The sequence below is a fragment of the Microcaecilia unicolor genome, chromosome 7 (genome assembly GCF_901765095.1).
Source record: "Microcaecilia unicolor chromosome 7, aMicUni1.1, whole genome shotgun sequence".
NCBI classification, from domain to species: Eukaryota; Metazoa; Chordata; class Amphibia; order Gymnophiona; family Siphonopidae; genus Microcaecilia; species Microcaecilia unicolor.
Genome location: NC_044037.1, coordinates 25,822,659 through 25,843,651, shown reverse-complemented (window position 1 = coordinate 25,843,651; position 20,993 = coordinate 25,822,659). Strand labels below are relative to the sequence as shown.

Sequence of the window (20,993 nt, the reverse complement as noted above, 5' to 3'; positions counted from 1 at the left end):
TAGAATAGTATTCTAGCACATTGATGTGCGTATATGTAGGTCCGAGTGCTAATATAATTTTTTTTTTTTTTTTTTTTGCTATTCCTAGCACAGAGCTGTTTGGGCAAGCTTTCAGCATGCTTTCCCATGTTAATGCATATTTTGAGTGCACCACTTACATGCATTGGGTAGCAAAATTTGTTCTTTAAACTTGTTAGAAAATCTATCACTGAACATGGTTTTAAAAGGTTTACTGCATTAGCCTCATGGACTCATAATAGAAAAAAGTGGAAGTGCCTGGCACTTAAAATGGAGATGTGTTTGAGAAATTCTTCTCTTTGTGCAGACCTTGCTGCCCCTCCTATCCTCCAGGGGCACACCCAAACATCTGCTCATGCTGTCAATCTTATTGTTTTCTCTTATTTCTCCACAACTTTTTGGCTTGTGCTCCTCACTACTTAGCTGAAAGAGGAAGAAAACAGAGGGCATACTTACTCTTGTGCATTCTTGTTAATGCCACCAATGTATGTCTTTGGGGAATTGGTGTGATTTTGTTCAATTCTGCACATTATAAATTGTGCACAAAATTCAGTGTGTCGAAATGCATAATCCTCCATGGTGTAGTTAAAGGGCTATGTCCCCTTCTATCAGTCTTTCGGACAGCATTCTTTTTCTCTCCTTGCTTAAAAGTGCCTGTTGTTGAGAGGTACAAAGATTTTCTTTTTTTTCTGTACAGATCTCATGGTGTTGGAATAGTTGCTTCTTAGAGTCCTGTGGAGGGAAAATATATGATCTGACCTTTTGGGGAAAATTGGAAGTGATGATTTTCCAGTATGTATGTGGGTCTAAAGAACAATGGTGTCTCTTCTGATTTTCCTCATGTAACCATTACCCATATAACTATGCAGGATCATAATGCAGAACTGCTATGCAAAAGCTTCATTATAAAATCCACTGCAGTGTATATTTAGGCAATCGATCACCTAAGTCCTAGATCTAGAAATCAAGGAAAAGCAAAATATAACTATGCAATTACCATGATTAGTTGGCCAAGCAGAGTCAGTTTTCTGTAGCTTTTTGAGCGTGCTGGAGCAGAGCAGTGATAATTTTGTATGGCTTCTGCTGCATAGCTCTTTTCTTTTCCCTCTTCCTCCAGGTCATCTTTAATCTTACCTGTCTAACATAATGCTTATTGCAAGATTAAGGCATCTGCCACTGTTTACAGTGTCCTTGTGTCTGTCCTTGTGTCATTGTTATAGACTGCAAAATTGTTTGCCGTGTTCTTGGTATGATGTCTCTGCTGGCTGTGTTTCATCATTCGCCTCTCCTCCTCCTGCTCACACCCATCATTCCTCATATGACATTGTTCCTTACCAACTCTTTCCTCAGTATCTTCTTCCACCCCGTCATCCTCCTTTCCTCCATGCCACACTCTTCCCCCTTGCCTTTTTTTTTTACCTCTGTCCCTTCCCACTCAGCTTTCTTCCCTCCCATCTTTTTCCTTTCCCCTTCCTCACCTTCCTTCTTTTACTTTTTTTTCCCATCTCTTCTATTTCGTTCCATACACCCTTGCTTCATATCTCTTCTGTCTCTGATCTTCCTCCCTCCCCTTTTCCTGACATCATTCCTCAGGGCAGCAGGACATCCCTCCCTTCCTTTCTCCCAGCAGTCCTTCTCTTTCCCCTGTCAGAAAACTTGCAAAGTAACACAAGACTCTGTAAGTTGACACTGTTTAACATACCAGCACCAAGTCCAAGATGTCAAAATATAGTTCATCTGGTTCCCTTCTGATTTACTGCTTTTCCCTTTAGAGGCAGACTTTGAAATGCTTCTGCAGTCCCACCTATGATAAGTCAGCAACACACCTTCAGTTGGGCTAAGAGGACAAGGTGGACTACTACATATCCTACATAAAATCTACATGTTAACAGAATCCCTCACCTCTGTTAAACACGGAAAGCTTGGTCAATCACCTAGTAAAAATAGATTACAAACAGAAATGCAGACAAATAATTAAATGGAAACCTCAGAATCTGTTAACAGTGAAAAAAGAGAAATGCATTTCCTTAGCATCTAGCAACTCGTGTTCTGTTCAAGTGGGTGTTATCCCCACCTGTCAGCAGATGAAGGTAGAGGAAAACAAACTGAGTTTTAACAATGATCTCACTGGTGTTTTCTGGTGGTGCTATCTGGAAAGATCCGGTATTTTCTGTTTCTCAGCAGATTGGTATGTCGTTCTGTCTGCTCCAGGTACTGGCATAGCACCCTGCACTGCTGACCATGGCCACACGGCTTGATTGAGTCTAATGGCCATTCCCAGGTTATCCACTCCCTGGACCGGACCTGGTTGAGCACAGAACTTGGCTCTGCTGCCTTAATGTCCACAGATGCCCCAATGCTTAGAAGCAAATGCTGGCGCTAGAGGCTATTAGCGCTGGGCTAGTGCCTGTTTTTGCTCCCGTGGAACACTCAGAGCCAGCGAGCATGTGAAACAAAGAGCTTGCTGGCTCTGATTGCTAATTGCATACAAATGTATGCTAAACAGGGTCATTAGTATTTCTCCCCAATACTCAGCAGGCAGCATGCCAAACAAGGTGTACGGCAGCTTGGAGCTGGCTTTGAGGTTTGCCAGGGCATTGGGGAGGAATGGGGAGACCCCCCCCCCTAAAAAGAAATACAGGTTTGGAGGTCCGAAAGACACCGATTCCCCCCCCCTGAAAACACATAACCCTCCTCCTCTACAATACATAGAACCCTGGTGAGCCTGCCCCCCAAAGGCTATTCCTAGTGGTGGTTCCCCCACCCCCAAACCCCCTCGTACGTTAAAGCAGGAGGAGGGACTAGCATGCCATCCCTCTTCCTGCAGGCGACCCCTCAAAATGGTGGCACCCGCAGGAGGAGGGTGGGAGTGCTAGTCCATCTTTCTGCTGGAAGGGAGGGGGTTGTGTTTGGGGGGTCTTAGGGTACACCGGACCGCCAGGGCTTGACAGATCCAGGCTTTTTCCCTGTAGGAGAAAAGCTCAGACCTGTCAAACCTTTTCTGCAAGAGGATTGTGCCTGGGCTCTTGAGCACATGCCCAGGCACAATTTTCCTGCAGAACTGGAAACAGCTTCCTAATGTTCAGCGCTGGCATCTTGCCTTAATTTGCATTCCATTAGTGCTGAGCATTAGGGAGCTGTTTTGCAGTACTGACTGGACAGTATTTCTCCAGTGCTGTTCAGAACAGCTCTGAAGTTTTGGGCATCTGCACATGAGTGAGAATTGTGGCTCAGTCCTGTGGTACTGTCTGATTTGTGTGGGTCCCCCCACCCCTCCTTGCCTGATCACTACTACTACTACTTGACATTTCTAAAGCGCTACTAGGGTTCTCCGAGGACAAGCAGGCTGCTTGTTCTCACTGATGGGTGACGTCCACGGCAGCCCCTGCAATCGGAATCTTCACTAGCAAAATCCTTTGCTAGCCCTCGCGCGCCGATGCGCACTGTGCATGCGTGGCCGTCTTCCTGCCCGAAACCGGCTCGTGCCGGCCAGTCTTCTTTTGTCCGCGCTCGGTACGGTTGTGTTTACGTCATTCGCGCCCCGAAAGTTGACCTCGCTCGTCTTTTTTGGACTTCGCTAAATAAAAAAAAAAAAAAAAATCCTTTCGGAAGGAGACCTTTTCGGTCTGTTCCCCTTCCTATATTTCTAGTTTTTGCTCCATGAAGTTTTCTTTCGTCGTCGGGGTAGGCCCCTTTGAGGCCTCGGTTTGAAGTTTTTCTTCCCCTTTTTGTAGTGCCATCTTCGCCATTACGAGTTTTGATCTCGCCGGCGCGATTTTTCCGCCCATGACATCGAAGTCTCCCAGCGGCTTCAAGAAGTGCACCCAGTGCGCCCGGGTAATCTCGCTCACTGATAGACATGCGTCGTGTCTTCAGTGTCTGGGGGCTGGGCACCGCCCGCAGGCCTGTAGTCTGTGTTCTCTTTTACAAAAGCGGACTCAGGTAGTGAGATTGGCCCAGTGGAACGTTTTGTGCTCGGGCTCTTCGTCGGCATCGGCACCGGGAGTATCGAGTGCATCGACGTCGCCAGCGTCCAGACCTTCATCCTCGGCCGCGATTGCATCGAGTGTATCGAGGCATCGACCCTCTGCATCGGGGCGGAGACATCGGAAGGCTGCGTCGGCGTCGGTGGTACCGGGACCTCCTCGTCTGCTGATGTCGTCGGACGGTGGTGCTTCGTCTGGAGTGCAGGTGAGGGCTGTCCATTCCCCTGCTGGTGGCGGTGAGCCTTCAGGTGGGTCTCCCCCTACCCTGAGGGCTCCTGCGGTACAGCCCCCCCGAGACGGACCGACCTTCAGCCTCGGCCCCGAGGAAGCGACGGCTGGATTCTACGTCCTCCTCGTCGGTGCCGGGAAGCTCCGTGACATGCTTCGTCCCAAGAAGTCGAAGAAGCATCGACACCGGTCCCCTTCCCGTGTCGGTACCGAGAGCTCTGGGTCGCCGAGGGAGTCGGCACCCAGCAGGCATTGGCACCGAGAGGACCGCTCACCCTCTGTTCAAGAGGTGTCGATGCGCTCCACTATGGACAGCCCGGAACCAGACTCTGACATCGACACCTGCATCGGCTTCCATGTCTTTCTCCACAGCCAGCTCTGCACGAGAGTCTCCGGGCCGTTCTCCCAGAGATCCTGGGAGAGCTGTTGCGCCCTTCCCCTCCGGTACCGGGGGTGCATTGCGCCACCGGTACCGTCGAGTGAGGCGCCGGCTGGCCCCTTGACTGGGGTAAGGTCTCCGACATCGGTACCGCTTGCAGTACCGACTGCGGTAGCCTCCCAGGAAGGCTCCCCGACGACGTCGGCGGAGGGAGCTTCACCGGTGCGGGCGAGGGAGTCTACCTCTCGACGCTCCCACCGTGGCCGTGGTTCCACGGAGTCGAGCCGGGCACGGCTTCAGACACAGGTTCGTGAACTTGTGTCTGATACCGATAGTGAGGCCTCGTGGGAGGAGGACATCAGATATTTCTCTGACGAGGAGTCTGATGGCCTTCCTTCTGATCCCACTCCCTCTCCTGAAAGGCAGCTTTCTCCTCCCAAGAGTCTGTCTTTCGCTTCCTTTGTCCGGGAGATGTCTACGGCCATCCCCTTCCCGATGGTTGTGGAGGACGAGCCCAGGGCTGAAATGTTTGAGCTCCTGGACTATCCTTCTCCACCTAAGGAAGCGTCCACAGTACCCATGCATCATGTCCTCAAAAAGACATTGCTGGCGAACTGGACCAAGCCATTAAGTAATCCCCACATTCCCAAGAAGATCGAGTCCCAGTACCGGATCCATGGGGACCCAGAGCTGATGCGCACTCAGTTGCCTCACGACTCTGGAGTTGTGGATTTGGCCCTAAAGAAGGCTAAGAGTTCTAGAGAGCATGCTTCGGCGCCCCCGGGCAAGGACTCTAGAACCTTGGACTCCTTTGGGAGGAAGGCCTACCATTCCTCTATGCTCGTGGCCAAAGTTCAGTCTTACCAGCTCTACACGAGCATACACATGTGGAACAATGTGCGGCAGTTGGCGGGCTTGGTGGACAAGCTCCCCCCTGAGCAAGCCAAGCCTTTTCAGGAGGTGGTCAGGCAGCTGAAGGCGTGCAGAAAATTCCTGGCCAGAGGGGTGTATGACACCTTTGATGTTGCGTCCAAGGCTTCTGCTCAAGGTGTGGTGATGCGCAGACTCTCATGGCTGCGTGCCTCCGACCTAGAGAATAGACTCCAGCAGCGGATTGCGGACTCGCCTTGCCGTGCGGATAACATTTTTGGAGAAAAAGTCGAGCAGGTGGTAGAGCAGCTCCACCAGTGGGATACCGCTTTCGACAAGTTCTCCCACCGGCAGCCTTCAGCTTCTACCTCTACAGGTAGACGATTTTTCGGGGGAAGGAGGACTGTTCCCTACTCTTCTGGTAAGCGTAGGTACAATCCTCCTCCTCGACAGCCTGCGGCCCAGGCTAAGCCCCAGCGCGCTCGCTCTCGTCAGTAGCGTGCGCCTCAGCAAGGCCCTTCGGCTCCCCAGCAAAAGCAAGGGACGAGCTTTTGACTGGCTCCAGCAGAGCATAGCCGACATCCAAGTGTCAGTGCCGGGCGACCTGCCAGTCGGAGGGAGGTTGAAAGCTTTTCACCAAAGGTGGCCTCTCATAACCTCCGATCAGTGGGTTCGTCAAATAGTCCGGCAAGGATACACTCTCAATTTGGCCTCAAAACCTCCAAATTGTCCACTGGGAGCTCAGTCTTACAGCTTCCAGCACAAGCAGGTACTTGCAGAGGAACTCTCCGCCCTTCTCAGCGCCAATGCGGTCGAGCCCGTGCCATCCGGGCAAGAAGGGCTGGGATTCTATTCCAGGTACTTCCTTGTGGAAAAGAAAACAGTGGGGATGCGTCCCATCCTAGACCTAAGGGCCCTGAACAAATTTCTGGTCAAAGAAAAGTTCAGGATGCTTTCCCTGGGCACCCTTCTCCCCATGATTCAGGAAAACGATTGGCTATGCTGTCTGGACTTGAAGGACGCCTACACACACATCCCGATACTGCCAGCTCACAGACAGTATCTGCGATTTCAGCTGGGCACACGTCACTTCCAGTACTGTGTGCTACCCTTTGGGCTCGCCTCTGCGCCCAGAGTGTTCACGAAGTGCTTGGCTGTAGTAGCAGCGGCACTTCACAGACTGGGGGTACACGTGTTCCCATATCTCGACGATTGGCTGGTGAAGAACACATCCGAGGCAGGAGCTCTACAGTCCATGCAGATGACTATTCGCCTCCTGGAGCTACTGGGGTTTGTGATAAATTATCCAAAGTCCCACCTTCTCCCAGTGCAGAAACTCAAATTCATAGGAGCTCTGCTGGATTCTCGGACGGCTCGCGCCTATCTCCCAGAGACGAGAGCCAACAACTTGTTGTCCCTCGTCTCGAGGGTGCGAGCGTCCCTGCAGATCACAACTCGGCAGATGTTGAGATTGCTGGGCCACATGGCCTCCACAGTTCATGTGACTCCCATGGCCCGCCTTCACATGAGATCTGCTCAATGGACCCTAGCTTCCTAGTGGTTTCAGGCTGCTGGGGATCTAGAAGACGTGATCCACCTGTCCACGAGTTTTCTCAAATCCCTGTATTGGTGGACGATTTGGTCCAATTTGATTCTGGGACGTCCTTTCCAAATTCCTCAGCCACAAAAAGTGCTGACCACGGATGCGTCTCTCCTGGGGTGGGGAGCTCATGTCGATGGGCTTCACACCCAAGGAAGCTGTTCCCTCCAGGAACGCGATCTGCAGATCAATCTTCTGGAAATACGAGCGGTCTGGAACGCTCTGAAGGCTTTCAGAGATCGGCTGTCCCACCAAATTATCCAAATTCAGACAGACAGCCAGGTTGCCATGTATTACATCAACAAGCAGGGGGGCACCGGATCTCGCCCCCTGTGTCAGGAAGCCGTCAGCATGTGGCTCTGGGCTCGCCGTCACGGCATGGTGCTCCAAGCCATATATCTGGCAGGCGTAAACAACAGTCTGGCCGACAGGTTGAGCAGGATTATGCAACCTCACGAGTGGTCGCTCAATTCCTGTGTAGTGCGACAGATCTTCCAGGTGTGGGGCACCCCCTTGGTAGATCTCTTCGCATCTCGAGCCAACCACAAAGCCCCTCAGTTCTGTTCCAGGCTTCAGGCCCACGGCAGACTGGCATCGGATGCCTTCCTCCTGGACTGGGGGGAGGGTCTGCTGTATGCTTATCCTCCCATACCTCTGGTGGGGAAGACTTTGTTGAAACTCAAGCAAGACCGAGGCACCATGATTCTGATTGCTCCTTTTTGGCCGCGTCAGATCTGGTTCCCTCTTCTTCTGGAGTTGTCCTCCGAAGAACAGTGGAGATTGGAGTGTTTTCCGACCCTCATCACACAGGACGAAGGAGCGCTTCTGCATCCCAACCTCCGGTCTCTGGCTCTCACGGCCTGGATGTTGAGAGCGTAGACTTTGCCTCTTTGGGTCTGTCAGAGGGTGTCTCCCGCATCTTGCTTGCTTCCAGGAAAGATTCCACTAAGAGGAGTTACTTCTTTCTATGGAGGAGGTTTGCCGTCTGGTGTGACAGCAAGGCCCTAGCTCCTCGCTCTTGTCCTACACAGACCCTGCTTGAATACCTTCTGCACTTGTCTGAGTCTGGTCTCAAGACCAACTCTGTAAGGGTTCACCTTAGTGCAATCAGTGCATACCATTACCGTGTGGAAGGTAAGCCGATCTCAGGACAGCCTTTAGTTGTTCGCTTCATGAGAGGTTTGCTTTTGTCAAAGCCCCCTGTCAAACCTCCTACAGTGTCATGGGATCTCAATGTCGTTCTCACCCAGCTGATGAAACCTCCTTTTGAGCCACTGAACTCCTGCCATCTGAAGTACTTGACCTGGAAGGTCATTTTCTTGGTGGCAGTTACTTCAGCTCGTAGAGTCAGTGAGCTTCAGGCCCTGGTAGCCCAGGCCCCTTACACCAAATTTCATCATAACAGAGTAGTCCTCCGCACTCACCCTAAGTTCTTGCCAAAGGTTGTGTCGGAGTTCCATCTGAACCAGTCAATTGTCTTGCCAACATTCTTTCCCCGTCCTCATTCCTGCCCTGCTGAACGTCAGCTGCACACATTGGACTGCAAGAGAGCATTGGCCTTCTATCTGGAGCGGACACAGCCCAACAGACAGTCCGCCCAATTGTTTGTTTCTTTTGATCCCAACAGGAGAGGAGTGGCTGTGGGGAAACGCACCATATCCAATTGGCTAGCAGATTGCATTTCCTTCACTTACACCCAGGCTGGGCTGGCTCTTGAGGGTCATGTCACGGCTCATAATGTTAGAGCCATGGCAGCGTCGGTAGCCCACTTGAAGTCAGCCACTATTGAAGAGATCTGCAAAGCTGCGACGTGGTCATCTGTCCACACATTCACATCTCATTACTGCCTGCAGCAGGATACCCGACGCGACAGTCGATTTGGGCAGTCAGTGCTTCAGAATCTGTTCGGGGTTTAGAATCCAACTCCACCCCCCTAGGCCCATGTTTATTCTGTTCCAGGCTGCACTCTCAGTTAGTTGGATAAATTGTTAGGTCAATCTCAGTTATGTCCTCGCCGTTGCGAGGCCCAATTGACCATGGTTGTTGTTTTGAGTGAGCCTGGGGGCTAGGGATACCCCATCAGTGAGAACAAGCAGCCTGCTTGTCCTCTGAGAAAGCGAATCCTACATACCTGTAGAAGGTATTCTCCGAGGACAGCAGGCTGATTGTTCTCACAAACCCGCTCGCCTCCCCTTTGGAGTTGTGTCTTCCCTTCTCTTTGTCTTGCTACATATGAGACTGGCTGGCACGAGCCGGTTTCGGGCGGGAAGACGGCCGCGCATGCTCATCGGCGCGCGAGGGCTAGCAAATGATTTTGCTAGTGAAGATTCCGATTGCAGGGGCTGCCGTGGACGTCACCCATCAGTGAGAACAATCAGCCTGCTGTCCTCGGAGAATACCTTCTACAGGTATGTAGCATTCGCTTTACGCAGCGCTGTACAATTTAACATAGAAGGACAGTCCCTGCTCAAAGGATCACCCTGTTTGGGTGTATTTTGTCCAGGCTTCCCTACAGTTCCCGGGATTTTAAAAATATATATATCCAGTATATCCTATTACCTGTAAAGGGGAATAAATCTAAGCTAGGCAAGCTATATATATATATATATATATATATATATATATATATATATATATAGCTTGCCTAGCTTAGATTTATTCCCCTTTACAGGTAATAGGATATACTGGCCTTCTACAGGACACATGATTTACAAAGAGCTGATGTGTTTATGAATATTTTTTGAGTGACAGTTTTAGGCTTTTATTAATAATAATAATAATAATAAGAAGTCATTATTAAATACCAAAAAAGCATAAGTTAACACAAACATCCAGGATACTGTAACAAGTCAAAGGCAGTAATGGTTGCAAAAATATTTAAAACATAAAAGGCCCTTCCTTGTCATCAGCAACAGATGAATCCATTACGAATGGGTTGTGCCCACCACCTACCAGCAGGGGGAGATAGAGAACACTGAAAACCTTAGTGCCTCTAGGACTTCTAGAAGGCTCCATCTGCTTCTCAGTATTTCTCTATCTCCCAGTAGGGTTGGACACAACTTGTTCAGCTCCTTGAAGATTCTGCCTGGGGTGGCTCCTGTGCTTTTGCCACTTGTAGCAGGGGTGTTGTGGCTAAGTGGAGCCCACTTTAAAGGCACATAGGTTCGCCCTTTCCCAGCCTTACCCTGCCCCCTGTGTGGATGCAGGCATTTCCTTGTCATCAAGCAGATAAAGCCATTACGTATGGGTTGTGTCCATCAACCAACAGGGGGAGATAGAGAGCACTTAAATTTCACAGTGCCACATGGTCAGCTAGCTCCACTGCCTCTTCAGTATTCTCCATCTCCCCAAGCAGGGTGGTTGCAGCTTGATCAAGCTCCTTAAAAAATCTGCCTGGGGGTGGCTCCTGTCTTGCCAGTTGTTAGCCGGGGTGTTAGAGGCTATATCAGCTTCACTTTAAAGGCACATAGGTTAGCCCTTTCCCTGCCTTACCCATCCCCCCAGTGGATGTGAGCACATTAGTTTCACTTTTCCTGCTCTTTCCCACTCTATACTTGGTGGATGCAGGCACATTGGTTCGCCTTTCCCTGCCTTTCCCACTGTTCTGTACCTCTGGAGTTGATTTGATTGCCTCTTTTGCTGTTTTCTCTACTTTCCTCACAGCGTTTAAAAAAAAAAAAAAAAAAGAGAGAGGTTTTCTTCAGTTTCTACAGCGTGACCGGAGGTTGTATACTCGGTCCAGTGAGGTAAGAGAGTTTTCTGACTCCTCCGGGAAGGGCCCGCGATCGGGACGTTTTTGGCGAGAAGCCGCCATTTTGAATTTTCTGCCGTTTTTTGGCGATGGCTGCAGAGAGTGTTAAGCGCTGTTCCAAGTGTGGCAAGCGCAGATCAGCAGCGGGGCTCTGTAAAATGTGCTGTTCAGGCGTAACAGCCGGCCCGAGCATGGCGAGCGATGATTCTTCCCGCTCGGTGGAGCTGGCAGTGGGCGCCATTTTGAAAGCACCACATGGCGCGACCCCCGCTGAGGCGGAGGGTCTGGAGACCGGAGGGGGCCCTCGAATTGAGGCTGGCCAAAGAGCTATTAGCCCTGGACTGGAACCGGGTGCCCAGGGCGAGTTTTTCTCCCCTGACTTTGTATTATTGCTTCATAATGCATATATGCTTAAAAGAGCTCAGCCACAGGGGTTTTCTACAGCCCCCCTTACTGCCCCTCCGGTGGATGCAGGCCTGGGATTGCCCTCTGAGGCGTTTTTCCCTGATAGCTGGCCGCAAGAGAAGCGCAAAAGGGTAAATTCTTCTTTAGAGAGTGGCGCACCCCCCCTTTTCCCCCCCGTGGTCGGGATGTGGTGATTCTGAGGGGTCTGGCAGGCCCTCGTGGCCAGAGGAACCAGAGGAAGGTGCAGAAGGGCCACTGGATCCAGATGATCCGTCCGCGGTGAGGATTTTCCACCGCGAGGAGCTGCCAGCGCTTATTTCAGATTGTCTTACAGGTCCCCTCTCTATTGAAGATCCTAGGAGTGGCGTGGCCTCCTCTGGAAATCTGAGGATGGCAAGTACCAAAAAGCCTGCTCGAGCCTTTCCTTTGCTTGACTCCATCCAAGAGCTTATTTCAGCTCAATGGGCTGACCCTGAAGGACCTTTGAAAGTTTCCAGGGCTATGGGGCAATTATACCCTCTGAGTGAGGAGCATTTGGCTGGCTTTGCAATGCCTAAGGTGGATGCCCTAGTCACAGCTGTGACAATGAGAACTACCCTCCCGGTTGAAGGAGGTGTTGCCCTGAAGGATATGCAAGCCCGTAGACTGGAATCAGCACTTAAACGGTCCTTTGAAATTGCTGGTCTTACTATTTGGGCATCTGCATGCAGTTGTTATGCTGCTGGAGCCTGCCTGGCATGGTTGCAACAGGCAGTGGAACAGCCCGGTGATGGAGCGGAGCCCTTGTCTGAAGTGGCTCCGCGAATGGAGTCGGCCTTGTCCTTTTTGGCTGACGCCCTTTCTGATATTGTCAGAGCTTCGGCTAAACAGATGGCTGTAGCAGTGGCGGCTCGCTGTCTTCTGTGGCTACGGCATTGGGCGGCGGACATGGCCTCTAAGCAAAGGTTGGTGAAGTTGCCCTTTCAAGGCCTTCTCCTGTTGGGTGAGGAGTTGGAGAAAATTTTGAAAGGCCTGGGAGATGCTAAACCCCAGCGCTTACCCGAGGATAGGCCGCGGTTCACTCCTCTTATAGACCTCGCTTCCGTTAAGCTAGAAGGTACTGCCCGGGGTATTCTGCTGGGTCCACTTCTCGTGGCCGGTTTTCAGCAGAGGAACTCCTTTCGCTCGGACAAACGTTCCGCAGCAGCAGGCTCAAGACCTGGAGTTCAAGGGCGACCCTCTCAATTAGGGTGTGCCGGCCCCCTCCTCGATTCGTGTTATAGCAGGACGTCTTTCCCTCTTTCTCGAGGAGTGGGCCAAGATTACCTCACATCAGTGGGTCTTGGACCTGATCAGAGAAGGATACCGAATAGAATTTGATACCCCGATAAGAGACGTGTTTGTGGAGTCCCGATGCGGTTCTGCCGCCAAATGGGCGGTGGTAGAGGAGACCTTACAAGGCTTGATTCACATTGGGGTGGTTTCCCCCGGTGCCTCCCGCCGATTTTGGCTGCGGCCGCTACTCCATTTACTTTGTGGTGCCGCAAAAAGGAGGGTCTTTTCACCCTATTCTGGACTTAAAAGAATTAAACAAGTCCCTAAGAGTGCGGCATTTTCACATGGAAACCCTGCGCTCCGTCAGTGCGACGGTACAGCCAGGAGAGTTTCTCACGTCTCTGGACTTGAAAGAAGCTTACTTGCACATTCCAATTTGGCCCCCGCACCAGAAGTTTCTGCGGTTTGCGGTGATGGGAAAACATTTCCAGTTTCGGGCCTTGCCTTTTGGCCTTGCCACAGCTCCCTGAACCTTTTCCAAGGTAATGGTGGTAGTAGCTGCTTTTCTCAGGCGAGAAGGTATCCGGGTTCACCTGTACCGAGACGACTGGCTCATCAGAGCGGACACCGCAACAGAGAGCCATCAAGCTACAGCCAGAGTGGTCTCAGTACTGCAATCTCTGGGCTGGGTCGTCAATGCAGCCAAAAGTCACTTGACCCCCTCGCAATCTCTAGAATATTTGGGTGCACGGTTCGACAGAGAGTCGGGATATGTATTCTTACCCGAGCAAAGGCGGTGCAAGCTTCAGAATCAGGTCCGTCTGCTCCTGAGGATGCCCCGCCCACGAGCTTGGGACATTGTCCAGCTGTTGTGATCGATGATGGCCACCTTGGATTTGGTGCCTTGGGCGAGAGCGCACCTGAGACCTCTGCAGTATTCCCTGCTTCAACGATGGTCTCCAGTATCTCAGGATTATCAATGCAGACTTTCTTGGCTCCCTGCGGCCCGACTCAACATGGAGTGGTGGCTCTCAGACAGCATGCTGCGGCGAGGAATGCCGCTGGCGCTCCCCGATTGGTGCCTAGTGGTGACAGGTGCCAGCCTGAAGGGCTGGGGCGCACATTGCAAAGCATGCCCAGGGTCTTTGGACACCCGACGAGTCGGAGTGGTCCATCAATTGCCTAGAGTTGAAAGCGGTGTTTCAGCCGCTTCTGGCTTTTCAAGTGACCCTGGAAGGATTGGCTGTCAGAGTGATGTCGGACAACACGACAACAGTGGCCTACATAAACCGACAAGGCGGCACTCAGTGCAGAGCGCTGGCCGCGCAGGCCGAACAGATTTGCCACTGGGCCGAGCTGCATCTCCAGTTTCTGTCGGCAGCTCACATTGCAGGTCAGAGCAATGTGCAAACCGATTACCTAAGCAGGCATCAGATCGATCCAGCAGAATGGGAACTAGCAGACGAAGTATTCCTGCAGATATGTGCCAAATGGGGCAAGCCCGTGATGGATCTTATGGCGACAAGTTCAAATGCCAAAGTCCCGTGCTTTTTCAGCAGACGGAGAGATCCTCGCTTGGCAGTGTTGGATGCCTTGACTCAGCCCTGGCCTCCGGGCCTACTATATATGTTCTCTCCGTGGCCTTTGATAGGACACGTGCTCCTGCGGATTCGGCTGCACCCAGGAGAAGTGGTCCTCATTGCCCTGGATTGGCCCAGGAGGCCTTGGTATGCGGACCTCCGACAGATGCTAGTGGAGGCTCCCCTTCCTTTACCTCTGGTACCGAACCTGTTGTCACAGGGCCCGGTAGCCATGGAGGACGCCTGCCGCTTTGGTCTTATGGCACGGCGATTGAGTTGGTGCAATTGAGGGACAAAGGCTATTCAAACACAGTCATTTCCACTCTCCTGCAGGCCCGCAAGCGTTCCACTTCCGTGGCTTATGCCAGGATTTGGCGCCAGTTTGAGTCTCGGTGTGCTTCAAAAGTGATCACACCCATGCGGGCTCCTGTCTCGCCGAATCTGGACTTTTTGCATGATGGTGTACAGATAGGCTTGGCCTATAATTCCCTGTGGGTGCAAGTGGCAGCGTTGGCCTCCCTTCGTGGTAAGGTTGAAGGCATGTCTTTAGCTGCTCATCCAGATGTGGCACGGTTTCTTAGTGGGGTGCTTAGGCTCCGGTCTTCATCGAGCTCCCTGTCCAGCTTGGAACCTGGGGCTAGTTTTGAAGGCCCTGCAGGCTTCTCCTTTTGAGCTGCTTCAGCGAGCATCGGAGGAAGATTTGACACTAAAGGCCGTTTTTCTTGTGGCCATTACTTTGGCGAGACGGGTGTCAGAGCTCCAGGTGCTGTCCTGTAGAGACCCATTTCTGCAATTCTCAGAGTCCGGGGTCACGGTTTGGACCGTGCCTTCCTTCATGCCTAAGGTGGTTTCAGCGTTTCACCTAAACTACTATTTAGCATTTCTATAGCGCTACAAGGCGTACGCAGCGCTGCACAAACATAGAAGAAAGACAGTCCCTGCTCAAAGAGCTTACAATCTAATAGACAAAAAAATAAATAAAGTAAGCAAATCAAATCAGTTAATGTGAACGGGAAGGAAGAGAGGAGGGTAGGTGGAGGCGAGTGGTTACAAGTGGTTACGAGTCAAAAGCAAATGTTAAAGAGGTGGGCTTTCAGTCTAGATTTAAAGGTGGCCAAGGATGGGGCAAGACGTAGGGGCTCAGGAAGTTTATTCCAGGCGTAGGGTGCGGCGAGACAGAAGGCGCGAAGTCTGGAGTTGGCAGTAGTGGAGAAGGGAACAGATAAGAAGGATTTATCCATGGAGCGGAGTGCACGGGAAGGGGTGTAGGGATGGACGAGTGTGGAGAGATACTGGGGAGCAGCAGAGTGAGTACATTTATAGGTGAGTAACTTTTGGCTTTTCTGAAGACAGCAGGCCATTGTATTCTCGCAGATGTCGTCTGTATGATCAAGAAAATGCTGCCAGAAAATGCGTTGTGGAATCCTACCCACTAAACCAGCCTATTTTGTTGCCCTCCTTTGATAAGGAGGAGTTTCCAGAACCTTTTGGGCAGTTGCACTTGTTAGATGTGCGCAGGACTCTGCTGCAGTATCTGCGAGTTACTATCTCTTTCAGGATCTGTGATCATCTGTTTGTTTTGCTATCAGGTCCTCGCAGAGGGTCTCCAGCGTCTAATGCCACTATTGCCCGCTGGCTCAAATAAACTATCTTTTCAGCTTATCTGCTTGCCGGCTGGTCTCCGCCTGTAGCCTTTAAGACGCATTCTACCAGAGCAATTTTTTCCTCTTGGGCTGAAACTGGAGCACTCTCTCGTCAAGAGATATGCAGTGCAGCAACATGGGCTTCTAAGCTCTCTTTTGCCCGACATTACAGGCTGGATATGGCTGCTAGGAGGGATGCGCGTTTTGGAGCACAAGTGCTAGCGCGTGGTGTGACCTGTTCCCACCCTATATAGGGATTGCTTTGTTACATCCCATACGTAATGGCTTCATCTGCTTGATGACAAGGAAGTGAAAATTAGGTTCTTACCTTGGTAATTTTCTTTCCTTTAGTCATAGCAGATGAAGCCATGAGCCCTCCCTGTATGATTGTCAGTATGCTGTGAATCTGTTTCAGGTTCTGTTCTTGTTTCCTGAAGTTCCTTCCTTGGGAGAAAGTTGGAAAACAGTCTTCAGGATTCATGTTCACTTATAGGAGGATGAGTCCATTCCCTCCAGTTTATGTTTTGGAGGATGTTTATTCCCTCCAGGAGGTTGCGTGTATCCCCTCCAGTTATACAATAAGGAGAACGAGTTTATTCCCTCCAGGAGGATGTGTTCATTCCCTCCTTTTGAGTTCATGCCCTTGTTAAGGGGCCATCATTCGCTGTGAGGAAAGTTCATGTTGTTCCCATTGCGGTTTGCCATACTGCTTTGGAAGCTTCAAATACTGAAGAGGCAGTGGAGCTGGCTGGCCATGAGGCACTGTGAAAAGTTGAGTGCTCTCTATCTCCCCCTGCCGGTTGATGGACACAACCCATACGTAATGGCTTCATCTGCTATGACTAAAGGAAAGAAAATTACCAAGGTAAGAACCTATTTTTCCCTTGCTGCTTTGGCAGTGGCATACTCGAATATTCCAGGCTGCATCAATCCTTATACTGGTGATTTCACTGGGTTTTGCCTGCTGCCTTCTACTGTTATTAGATAACCAAATGGTAACTCAATCATAGTTGGTTATGTAGCCTTAGAAATACAGTTTGGATCTTTTCATGAAGTAGGAAAGTTTCTTGCTAATATCAGTATGTATACCTTGTGACTGCTCTTGACAATTGCCTCTTGAAATCTAGAGCATCCTGGTTTGTGCAGTCTGCCAGTTCCTGAGTTGGTTCATATCCTTGATATGCAAGGTAATGAGAATTAAATACAAATTTCCCTCCCCCCCCCACCTGCATATGCTTAATTCAGTACAAAATGTGAACTTCCTCAGAGTCAGATATGCTTTTGCTTTTCCACTCCCACCATTCTCCACCAGATGCTGGAAGTATTTTAATTAACAAAACAGCATGCATATATCTATGCCATTCAATAGAGAGTTGGTCCTGCAGAAAAAGAACTAGGTCATCCCCTGAATGACCTGTCTTTTGGCATATCCTAGCTTTAGGCTAGAGCTCCACCTTGTGATCTTCAAGCATAATTGTTTCTAGAAACAAATTAACCAATTAGTTTTTTTTTTTTCCAAATATACAAGATTGTGTTACAGTAGTAATTCCCCTCATTTAATTCTCTGGAATTTTTTTTATCCCAGTCTTCTATGAAACCTGTATACAGTTTTTAAATATTGAAATCTGCATTTTTAACATGGATTATTTTTCTTTAACTTTTTCATGCTTTTAAAATTTGTGGATCCCCTTAGGGGACAAAAATCCAGTAACGTTTTTGTATTACATTGAGACACTGGTAGCAAGTCTTTGAATGAAATGCTGAAATGTCTGTTAATGCAAGTAATGTTGCTTAGATTAGTAGACTATTTCATATCCTGTTTAGTTTTTTCTGTTTACTTTTGTTAGTCTTCTTTTTAACTGCAAATTAATTTAGGGTTTTATTTTATTTTTTAATTTTTTTAATTTATCATTTTACTTAATTACATTCACATTTATCACATAAATGTAAGGAAAAACAGAAATTAATATAAGGAAAAAGAAAAAACATTTTCTCACAACAATATATATAATTGTCCACAATTGGGGGATCCAAGATCAGGAAAATAAGAAAAACACCAAGTGGTTAATCTTACAAATTCATATTTTCTGAGGGAGGAAGGTTAATCGGTAATTGCAGCCGGTACAGTGGTAACTAAAGGAAGTTGCTGCAGAGGGTTCTTCATCTGTTCTTTTAACTCCACAAACTCTTGTAATTTCTTGGGTTCAACAAATAAGTAATAAGGAAATAAAATACTTACAAAGGAATCGCTCTAGGAAGGTCCCACCTAGGGCAATGATTCTTGGCTTAAAAGCCAAGAGTTCACACCCCCTAGTCTGCGATTCCCTTGAACCCAAAAAACTATCAGCCATGTATCGGAAATACAATTTCAAAACATTGTTCCTATCTAAATCAAAGGCAAAAGTCACTAGTAATATAACTCTCTATATAGGGTATTTTAGGAAGATTTATCATTCTCAAGTTATTTTTCCTTAATTGGTTCTCCAGAAGTTCCACTTTTTTTTTACAAGAAACATGACTGTCCTTCATTACCAGATTAACTGATTTTCATAGAGAAACCATTTCCGTAATCAAAGTCTCTATTTTTATATCTTGGACTTCCACATATTTATTCCTGAAAAATTTTTGACATCTGAAGAAGAGAATTATTCACACTCTGCAGCACTTCCCATAGTGCGTCCATTACGACATTTTTTGGCTTCACCAGGTCCAATTTCTCCACAGAAACCGCTCCAGATATCTTCGGGGGGGAAGAGCTCACTCTCCAATACCCCAGTTGGTTTATTATCCGGAGTCGATGCTGCGCCAGGACCTCCTCGGATCGCGTGAGAATCCTAACCCACAGGGCGTTTCCACTGTCGACCTCCATAGCGAAGCGTTACTGTTTCCGGGTCTTGGAGAGGTCATGCCAACAGGGGGACTCAAAGTCACTCCCTCTCCACTGAAATTCGGCAATAAAGCCTTGCTGTTCCCCGAAGCAGGAACCGATATCCCCGACGTTATGACCCCAAATTTTTCCAAAGTAGACTGAGAAGTGGTGGGAACCCCAGCTGTGTTCGAGAAGGACAACACCACGACTTAGCCTTTTTTCTTCCCCATTCTCTGGGGAGCGCGCCTACTTCTTCAGGTATTCTGGTGTAAAACGGGAACTCAACTAACGTACGTCCTCCCTCGACGCCATCTTGGATCCTCCTAATTTAGGGTTTTAAAGTATTGATTGGGTTTTTTGAATGTAGTTTACTGCTATTTGCTTGTCATTTTTTGTAGTTCCTTTCTTAATTTTTTATTTCTTGTCATCAAGCAGATGAATCTATTATGAGTGGGTTGTGTCCATCAACCAGCAGGGGGAGATAGAGAGCACTGGAAAACCATAGTGCCTCATGGCCAGCTAGCTCCATCTGCCTCCAGTATTCTCTATCTCCCCAGCAGGGTGGTTGCAGCTTTTTCAAGCTGCTTCAGAAAATCTGCCTGGGGTGGCTCCTGTGCTTTTGCCAGTTGCAGCAGGGGTGTTGTGGCTGATGGTGCCCACTTTAAAGGCAAATAGGTTAGCCCTTTCCTTGCCTTACCCGGCCCCCTATGTGGAAGTCAAAGCGGCAGCAGTGAAGGAAGCAGGCTCGCCCCAGTCTTTCCCTCTAAATAATAATAATAATAATAATGTGTCCTGTTCTCGTGGAAACAGGAAGTTACCAACCCTACTTTTTAAAGGGGTTTGAAACATGTCCTTTCTAATGAAAATGATTAAAAAGAGTTTCCAGAAGGTCTTTTTTTGTAAAAGTGGGCTAAAAATACCCTATTTTTGGCGTTCTTGCAAAAATCATCAAACCAAGTTTTTTTTGTTGTTGTTGTTACATTTGTACCCCGCGCTTTCCCACTCATGGCAGGCTCAATGCAGCAGGCAATGGGAGGGTTAAGTGACTTGCTCAGAGTCACAAGGAGCTGCCTGTGCCGGGAATCGAACTCAATTCCTCAGTTCCCCAGGACCAAAGTCCACCACCCTAACCACTAGGCCACTCCTCCACTGGAACTAATGGAAAATATTAGGAGAATGAAATTTTATATTCGAAAACCTTGTGTTGATAAATTGTTGTGTGCAAAGTTTCACGTTTATCACACCTTTAATTCCAGAGATATAAAAAGCCAAACTTTACAATTTTTTCGTGCCGCAAATTTTTCGGACCAAGTTTGCTCCAAGTTTTCTTCATGGAAATCTGCTCATGAAGATTTTTTTTATTATTTTGTTTAATAGAGCGCAAAAAGTTGTACAAGATGGCCAAGTTTTTTTTGTTTCAACAAAATATTGCCGGAGATAGTGTCTCAAAGTTGCCGAAATCTCTGAGTCATACCATAGAAGGCTGCAGTATGGGGTCAAACAGATTACTATATCTCAGCAAGTATTGCATTGGCGAACGTAAAACTTTACCAATGTTCATTGGGGACATGTATGAATGTTCACAGAAAATTTCATCGAAATCCGTGATGGTCGAGCAGGGCACTTCTCTGAAATCAGACCACTTGACATGGAATGACCCATATGCAACCCTACCCTCACATAAGAAATTAAAGGGAAAAAATAAAAGCTATGTTGGCTTTCGTATATGCAGCTTGTCTGCTTGTATGAAAGCAGTCTGTAGCATGTGCAGATCAGCCACGCTTAGCATTTGGCTGTTCTGCTCATGCTCAGCTTGTCGACCGGGTTTACCCCCTAATGAATGCAAATGAGCTGATCGCTAAAACAGCGACTAGCTCATTTGCATACGATTCGCTTTGTATATATTTCTAATTTTTACCGAGGTGGAAATACAGAGCGATTCTTTACCGGGATCTTTGTGCATCTGAATCTTTATTTGCTCCCGATCCATTTCTGCATAGAGTTCAAGCTCCTCTTACCAACTTACAAGTGCATTCACATTCCGCTCGTAGGTATCTCTTTCTTATCTCTCCCTACACTCCTCCCCGGGAACTCTGTTCATTGGGTAATTCTCTCACATCTGTACCCTTCTCTTCTACTACCAACTTCAGACTCTGTTCCTTTTATCTTACTGCATTGTATTCCTGGAATAGATTTCCTGAATCAGTATGCCAAGTTCCATCTCTAGCCATCTTCAAATCTAGGCTAAAAGCCCACCTTTTGAGGCTTCTTTTAACTCCTAACTCCTTATGTGTAAAGTACCTATGTCTGTTTTAATTATTCCAGCCATAAGTAATTCCCTAATCCCTTATTTGTCCTGTTTATCTGTTTTGATTATGTTGTAAGCTCTGTTGAGCAGGTACTGTCTTAT

The 20,993-nt window shown here is 48.7% G+C and overlaps 1 protein-coding gene across 1 annotated transcript in view; it reads left to right on the top strand.

Moving 5' to 3' along the window:
• STAG2 (stromal antigen 2) overlaps positions 1-20,993 on the top strand; it is a 583,303-nt gene that overhangs the window by 34,097 nt on the left and 528,213 nt on the right.